Consider the following 8772-nt stretch of genomic DNA (forward strand, 5'->3'; position numbering starts at 1 on the left):
TCCATGAATTAGCTTATACAAGTGACATGAACAGGGCCTTGACCTAAGCACGTACCTGAAAGCCTGTAACCACCTCTAGAAATAAAATTTACAGCAGCTCAAAACAATCATTTTGGAAGAGAATATTTCAAGTGAGTCCAAGTTTAATTTCAATAAAGAAAGCTGTTTAAAATGACACACTGCACATTTGGGTAACCAGCATGACTCTTTTCAGTGAAGAAGTGGAATGGTTCTGTTGCAATATATTATCACCCTGGCAAGCTGCTACGAGGAAGAGTAAACAATATGATTAGGTTTCAGCAAAGATGTATTAGTTCAGGGTGTGCACCTCAGATAGACTTAAACTTACACACCCTGGTCTGTGAGAGTAGTGCCCTATCCATTGCGGCATTGAAGGTAATCTGCAATACAGAGTTCAAAAATCACCCTTTCATCTCAGTTCATGGCCACATACAGTATTTCTGCAGTCATCCATTTCACTTTTCTGTCTTTAACTAAACTGACCATTTTAAACCTCCACCACCCACCACTTCAATGTTACTGTTTTTATGTTATAATAGGGCCTTGGAACTTTTGGCAAGTGGACAGAAGCAATCAGAGAACCACATGACAATACATACTCCTTTGCCTGATACCTTTCACAACAAACTGCTCTTGGAAAAAGACATTAACCGGTCCTTGCTCTCAGACAGACACAGAAAGCCTATCACCACCTCTACGAACCTATTTCAATCAAACCAATATATATCATTCAACTATTATGCCTCTGTATCAATATAACTACAACTCGAGACAGAAAGTAATTAAAAAAACAATCTGCCCATTTGAATAACCAGCAGAGTTTTAAGGACGTACAATTTGGAATGGGACAATTTCAGAGTTCCTCATTCATAAGAAGTCTGTGAGATAGTATCTCAGAAAGATCTCAAGTTTATAGCAAAAATGGTTGTAAGGGTGATTTATACCACACAATTGCAACTAGGTGCCTCAATCTGCAAGAGACCAGTCCTTGACAGTTTACACAATTGGGGCAACAGCAAAGGCAGCAATTGTGTCAATCCTTTATGATTCTTCTCCAGTACTATATTTTTTCTGAGGGACAATTTGCATTATACCTGGAGAAAATCATAGAGTTTCTACGCATGCATAGTTTCTGCTTTCTGCACGCACACACTCCCTGCACTGCATCTACCCACAGTTCTGTTAAGAATGATTGTGCCGTGTCATATTGTTGCATACGTATTGCATATCCGTGGCATTTATGAAGAGGTACTTTGGTATGGCAGAAATATAGAAAAGTAGCAATGCTGAAGTCATAACGTGACTGATTGTGCAGTTTGCATTGGGCTTTCTTAATGAGTGAGAGTGAAAGGAGTATTGTAAGAGTGTGCCTCCAGTTTGTATGTAAAGATAAGTTGGGTGCTGTGAGAAAAAGACTCAACCACGAAGGGACTCGTACTCTCAATCTTCTGATCCAAAGTCAGACGCCTTATCCATTAGGCCACATGGTCACTGTCTGCAATATGTTTGGGTATTTAGGGTTAGGTGTATGATTGAATGTGGAACAAATCAATTACAGGTGCGCAGGACAGGATCCCATACCGTTCTTCATCTTCTTTCCATCAAAGGAGTTTTTTCAAACAATATCTTGATAATTTCCAAAGTTTCATATCTTATGATGTGCCTTTTTGCCGTTAATCCTCCTTTCTTCTTTTATTGAATACTCTGTTTTATGCTGCAATGGTATTTTTGGATTATTTGAAAAGAGAATGACTGCTTTGACAGTAGTTCAGACTTCCCATTTCTTGACTTGCTAATTTGCTCCCTGAATTAGGTTATACAAGTGACATGAACAGGGCCTTGATCTAAGCACGTACCTGAAAGCCTGTCACCACCTCAAGAAATAAAATTCACAGCAGCTCAAAACAATCATTTTGAAAGAGAATATTTCAAGTGAGTCCAAGTTTAATTTCAATAAAGAAAGCTGTATAAAATGACACGCTGCACATTTGGGTAACCAGCATGACTCTTTTCAGTGAAGAAGCGGAATGGTTCTGTTGCAATACACTATCACCCTGGCAAGCTGCTACGAGGAAGAGTAAACAATATGATTAGGTTTCAGCAAAAATGTATTAGTTCAGGGTGTGCACCTCAGATAGACTTCAACTTACACACCCTGGTCTGAGAGAGTAGTGCCCTATCCATTGCGGCATTGAGGGTAATCTGCAAGACAGAGTTCCAAAATCATCCTTTCATCTCAGTTCATGGCCACATATAGTATTTCTGCAGTCATTCGTTTCACTTTTCTGTCTTTAATTAAACTGACCATTTTAAACCTCCACCACCCACCACTTCAATGTTACCGTTTTTATGTTATAATAGGGCCTTGGAACTTTTGGCAAGTGGACAGAAGCAATCAGAGAACCACATGACAATACATACTCCTTTGCCTGATACCTTTCACAACAAACTGCTCTTGGAAAAAGACGTTAACCGGTCCTTGCTCTCAGACAGACACAGAAAGCCTATCACCACCTCTATGAACATATTTCAATCAAACCAATATATATCATTCAATAATTATGCCTCTGTATCAATATAACCACAACTCGAGACAGAAAGGAATTTAAAAAACAATCTGCCCATTTGAATAACCAGCAGAGTGTTTAAGGACGTACAAATTGGAATGTGACAATTTCAGAGTTCCTCATTCATAAGAAGTCTGTGAGATAGTATCTCAGAAAGATCTCAAGTTTATAGCAAAAATGGTTGTAAGGGTGATTTTTACCACACAATTGCAACTAGGTGGCTCAATCTGCAAGAGACCAGGCCTTGACAGATTACACAATTGGGGCAACAGCAAAGGCAGCAATTGTGTCAATCCTTTATGATTCTTCTCCAGTACAATACTTTTTCTGAGGGACAATTTGCATTATTCCTGGAGAAAATCATAGAGCTTCTACGCATGCATAGTTTCTGCTTTCTGCACGCACACACACTCCCTGCACTGCATCTACCCACAGTTCTGTTAAAAATGATTGTGCCGTGTCATATTGTTGCATACGTATTACATATCCGTGGCATTTATGAAGAGGTACTTTGGTATGGCAGAAAGACAGAAAAGTAGCAATGCTGAAGGCATAACGTGACTGATTGTGCAGTTTGCATTGGGCTTTCTTAATGAGTGAGAGTGAAAGGAGTATTGTAAGAGTGTGTTTCCAGTTTGAATGTAAAGATAAGTTGGGTGCTGTGAGAAAAAGACTCAACCATGAAGGGACTCGAACCCTCAATCTTCTGATCCAAAGTCAGAAGCCTTATCCATTAGGCCACATGGTCACTGACTGCAATATGTTTGGGTGTTTAGGGTTAGGTGGTATGAATGGATGTGGAACATATCAATTACAGGTGCGCAGGATAGGATCCCATACCGTTCTTCATCTTCTTTCCATCAAAGGAGTTTTTTCAAACAATATCTAGATAATTTCCAAAGTTTCATATCTTATGATGTGCTTTTTTGCCGTTAATCCTCCTTTCTTCTTTTATTGAATACTCTGTTTTATGCTGCAATGGTATTTTTGGATTATTTGAAAAGAGAATGAAACTGCTTTGACAGTAGTTCAGACTTCCCATTTCTTGACTTGCTAATTTGCTCCCTGAAGTAGCTTATACAAGTGACACGAACAGGGCCTTGACCTAAGCACGTACCTGAAAGCCTGTCACCACCTCTAGAAATAAAATTCACAGCAGCTCAAAACATTCATTTTGAAAGAGAATATTTCAAGTGAGTCCAAGTTTAATTTCAATAAAGAAAGCTGTATAAAATGACACGCTGCACATTTGGGTAACCAGCATGACTCTTTTCAGTGAAGAAGTGGAATGGTTCTGTTGCAATATACTATCACCCTGGCAAGCTGCTACGAGGAAGAGTAAACAATATGATTAGGTTTCAGCAAAAATGTATTAATTCAGGGTGTGCACCTCAGATAGACTTAAACTTACACACCCTGGTCTGTGAGAGTAGTGCCCTATCCATTGCGGCATTGAGGGTAATCTGCAAGACAGAGTTCTCAATCATCCTTTCATCTCAGTTCATGGCCACATACAGTATTTCTGCAGTCATTCGTTTCACTTTTCTGTCTTTAATTAAACTGACCATTTTAAACCTCCGGCACCCACCACTTCAATCTTACCGTTTTTGTGCTATCATAGGGCCTTGGAACTTTTGGCAAGTGGACAGAAGCAGTCAGAGAACCACATCACAATACATACTCCTTTGCCTGATACCTTTCACAACAAACTGCTCTTGGAAAAAGACGTTAACCGGTCCTTGCTCTCACACAGACACAGAAAGCCTATCACCACCTCTACGAACATATTTCAATCAAACCAATATATATCATTCAACAATTATGCCTCTGTATCAATATAACTACAACTCGAGACAGAAAGGAATTTAAAAAACAATCTGCCCATTTGAATAACCAGCAGAGTTTTAAGGACGTACAAATTGGAATGTGACAATTTCAGAGTTCCTCATTCATAAGAAGTCTGTGAGATAGTATCTCAGAAAGATCTCAAGTTTATAGCAAAAATGGTTGTAAGGGTGATCTTTACCACACAATTGCAACTAGGTGCCTCAATCTGCAAGAGACCAGTCCTTGACAGATTACACAACTGGGGCAACAGCACAGGCAGCAATTGTGTCAATCCTTTATGATTCTTCTCTAGTACTATACTTTTTCTGAGGGACAATTTGCATTATTCCTGGAGAAAATCATAGAGCTTCTACGCATGCATAGTTTCTGCTTTCTGCACGCACACACGCCCTGCAATGAATCTACCCACAGTTCTGTTCGTAATGATTGTGCCATGTCATATTGTTGTATACGTGTTGCATATCCGTGGCATTTATGAAGAGGTACTTTGGTATGGCAGAAAGACAGAAAAGTAGCAATGCTGAAGGCATAACGTGACTGATTGTGCAGTTTGCATTGGGCTTTCTTAATGAGTGAGAGTGAAAGCAGTATTTTAAGAGTGTGTTTCCAGTGTGTATGTAAAGATAAGTTGGGTGCTGTGAGAAAAAGACTCTACCATGAAGGGACTCAAACCCTCAATCTTCTGATCCGAAGTCAGACGCCTTATCCATTAGGCCACATGGTCACTGACTGCAATATGTTTGGGTGTTTAGGATTAGGTGGTATGAATGGATGTAGAACATATCAATTAGAGGTGCGCATGACAGGATCCCATACCGTTCTTCATCTTCTTTCCATCAAAGGAGTTTTTTCAAACAATATCTAGATAATTTCCAATGTTTCATATCTTATGCTGTGCTTTTTTGCCGTTCATCCTCCTTTCTTCTTTTATTGAATACTCTGTTTTATGCTGCAATGGTATTTTTGGATTATTTGAAAAGAGAATGAAACTGCTTTGACAGTAGTTCAGACTTCCCATTTCTTGACTTGCTAATTTGCTCCCTGAATTAGCTGATACAAGTGACATGAACAGGGCCTTGACCTAAGCACCTACCTGAAAGCCTGTCACCACCTCTAGAAATAAAATTCACAGCAACTCAAAACATTCATTTTGAAAGAGAATATTTCAAGTGAGTCCAAGTTTAATTTCAATAAAGAAAGCTGTATAAATTTCAGTGAAGAAGTGGAATGGTTCTGTTGCAATATACTATCACCCTGGCAAGCTGCTACGAGGAAGAGTAAACAATATGATTAGGTTTCAGCAAAAATGTATTAGTTCAGGGTGTGCACCTCAGATAGACTTAAACTTACACACCCTGGTCTGTGAGAGTAGTGCCCTATCCATTGCGGCATTGAGGGTAATCTGCAAGACAGAGTTCCAAAATCATCAATTCATCTCAGTTCATGGTCACATACAGTATTTCTGCAGTCATTCGTTTCACTTTTCTGTCTTTAATGAAACTGACCATTTTAAACCTCCGGCACCCACCACTTCTATCTTACCGTTTTTGTGCTATCATAGGGCCTTGGAACTTTAGGCAAGTGGACAGAAGCAGTCAGAGAACCACATCACAATACATACTCCTTTGCCTGATACCTTTCACAACAAACTGCTCTTGGAAAAATACGTTAACCGGTCCTTGCTCTCAGACAGACACAGAAAGCCTATCACCACCTCTACGAACATATTTCAATCAAACCAATATATATAATTCAACAATTATGCCTCTGTATCAATATAACTACAACTCGAGACAGAAAGGAATTTAAAAAACAATCTGCCCATTTGAATAACCAGCAGAGTTTTAAGGACGTACAAATTGGAATGTGACAATTTCAGAGTTCCTCATTCATAAGAAGTCTGTGAGATAGTATCTCAGAAAGATCTCAAGTTTATAGCAAAAATGGTTGTAAGTGTGATTTATACCACACAATTGCAACTAGGTGCCTCAATCTGCAAGAGACCAGTCCTTGACAGTTTACACAATTGGGGCAACAGCAAAGGCAGCAATTGTGTCAATCCTTTATGATTCTTGTCCAGTACTATATTTTTTCTGAGGGACAATTTGCATTATACCTGGAGAAAATCATAGAGTTTCTATGCATGCATAGTTTCTGCTTTCTGCACGCACACACTCCCTGCACTGCATCTACCCACAGTTCTGTTAAGAATGATTGTGCCGTGTCATATTGTTGCATACGTATTGCATATCCGTGGCATTTATGAAGAGGTACTTTGGTATGGCAGAAAGGCAGAAAAGTAGCAATGCTGAAGTCATAACGTGACTGATTGTGCAGTTTGTATTGGGCTTTCTTAATGAGTGAGAGTGAAAGGAGTATTGTAAGAGTGTGCCTCCAGTTTGTATGTAAAGATAAGTTGGGTGCTCTGAGAAAAAGACTCAACCACGAAGTGACTCGTACCCTCAATCTTCAGATCCAAAGTCAGACGCCTTATCCATTAGGCCACATGGTCACTGTCTGCAATATGTTTGGGTATTTAGGGTTAGGTGTATGATTGAATGTGGAACAAATCAATTACAGGTGCGCAGGACAGGATCCCATACCGTTCTTCATCTTCTTTCCATCAAAGGAGTTTTTTCAAACAATATCTAGATAATTTCCAAAGTTTCATATCTTATGATTTGCTTTTTTGCCGTTAATCCTCCTTTCTTCTTTTATTGAATACTCTGTTTTATGCTGCAATGGTATTTTTGGATTATTTGAAAAGAGAATGAAACTGCTTTGACAGTAGTTCAGACTTCCCATTTCTTGACTTGCTAATTTGCTCCCTGAATTAGCTTATACAAGTGACATGAACAGGGCCTTGACCTAAGCACGTACCTGAAAGCCTGTCACCACCTCTAGAAATAAAATTCACAGCAGCTCAAAACATTCATTTTGAAAGAGAATATTTCAAGTGAGTCCAAGTTTAATTTCAATAAAGAAAGCTGTATAAAATGACACGCTGCACATTTGGGTAACCAGCATGACTCTTTTCAGTGAAGAAGTGGAATGGTTCTCTTGCAATATACTATCACCCTGGCAAGCTGCTACGAGGAAGAGTAAACAATATGATTAGGTTTCAGCAAAAATGTATTAGTTCAGGGTGTGCACCTCAGATAGACTTAAACTTACACACCCTGGTCTGTGAGAGTAGTGCCCTATCCATTGCGGCATTGAGGGTAATCTGCAAAACAGAGTTCCAAAATCATCCTTTCATCTCAGTTCATGGCCACATACAGTATTTCTGCAGTCATTCGTTTCACTTTTCTATCTTTAATTAAACTGACCATTTTAAACCTCCGGCACCCACCACTTCAATCTTACCGTTTTTGTGCTATCATAGGGCCTTGGAACTTTTGGCAAGTGGACAGAAGCAGTCAAAGAACCACATCACAATACATACTCCTTTGCCTGATACCTTTCACAAATAACTGCTCTTGGAAAAAGACGTTAACCGGTCCTTGCTCTCAGACAGACACAGAAAGCCTATCACCACCTCTACGAACATATTTCAATCAAACCAATATATATCATTCAACAATTATGCCTCTGTATCAATATAACTACAACATGAGACAGAAAGGAATTTAAAAAACAATCTGCCCATTTGAATAACCAGCAGAGTTTTAAGGACGTACAAATTGGAATGTGACAATTTCAGAGTTCCTCATTCATAAGAAGTCTGTGAGATAGTATCTCAGAAAGATCTCAAGTTTATAGCAAAAATGGTTGTAAGGGTGATTTTTACCACACAATTAAAAATAGGTGCCTCAATCTGCAAGAGACCAGTCCTTGACAGATTACACAACTGGGGCAACAGCAAAGGCAGCAATTGTGTCAATCCTTTATGATTCTTCTCTAGTACTATACTTTTTCTGAGGGACAATTTGCATTATTCCTGGAGAAAATCATAGAGCTTCTACCCATGCATAGTTTCTACTTTCTGCACGCACACACTCCCTGCACTGAATCTACCCACAGTTCTGTTCGGAATGATTGTGCCGTGTCATATTGTTGTATACGTATTGCATATCCGTGGCATTTATGAAGAGGTACTTTGGTATGGCAGAAAGACAGAAAAGTAGCAATGCTGAAGGCATAACGTGACTGATTGTGCAGTTTGCATTGGGCTTTCTTAATGAGTGAGAGTGAAAGGAGTATTGTAAGAGTGTGTTTCCAGTTTGTATGTAAAGATAAGTTGGGTGCTGTGAGAAAAAGACTCAACCATGAAGGGACTCGAACCCTCAATCTTCTGATCCAAAGTCAGACGCCTTATCCATTGGGCCACATGGTC

At 39.3% G+C, this 8772-nt stretch overlaps 2 non-coding genes across 2 annotated transcripts; both read right to left on the reverse strand.

The window, feature by feature from the left end:
• Window positions 1-3263: 3263 nt before the first annotated feature.
• On the reverse strand, window positions 3264-3336 carry TRNAQ-UUG (transfer RNA glutamine (anticodon UUG)). Its single transcript has one exon. It is a non-coding gene; the product is annotated as a tRNA-Gln (tRNA).
• Window positions 3337-8699: 5363 nt separating this feature from the next.
• On the reverse strand, window positions 8700-8772 carry TRNAQ-UUG (transfer RNA glutamine (anticodon UUG)). The gene has a single exon. It is a non-coding gene; the product is annotated as a tRNA-Gln (tRNA).

Source organism: Pleurodeles waltl, chromosome 4_1 (genome assembly GCF_031143425.1).
Source record: "Pleurodeles waltl isolate 20211129_DDA chromosome 4_1, aPleWal1.hap1.20221129, whole genome shotgun sequence".
NCBI classification, from domain to species: domain Eukaryota; kingdom Metazoa; phylum Chordata; class Amphibia; order Caudata; family Salamandridae; genus Pleurodeles; species Pleurodeles waltl.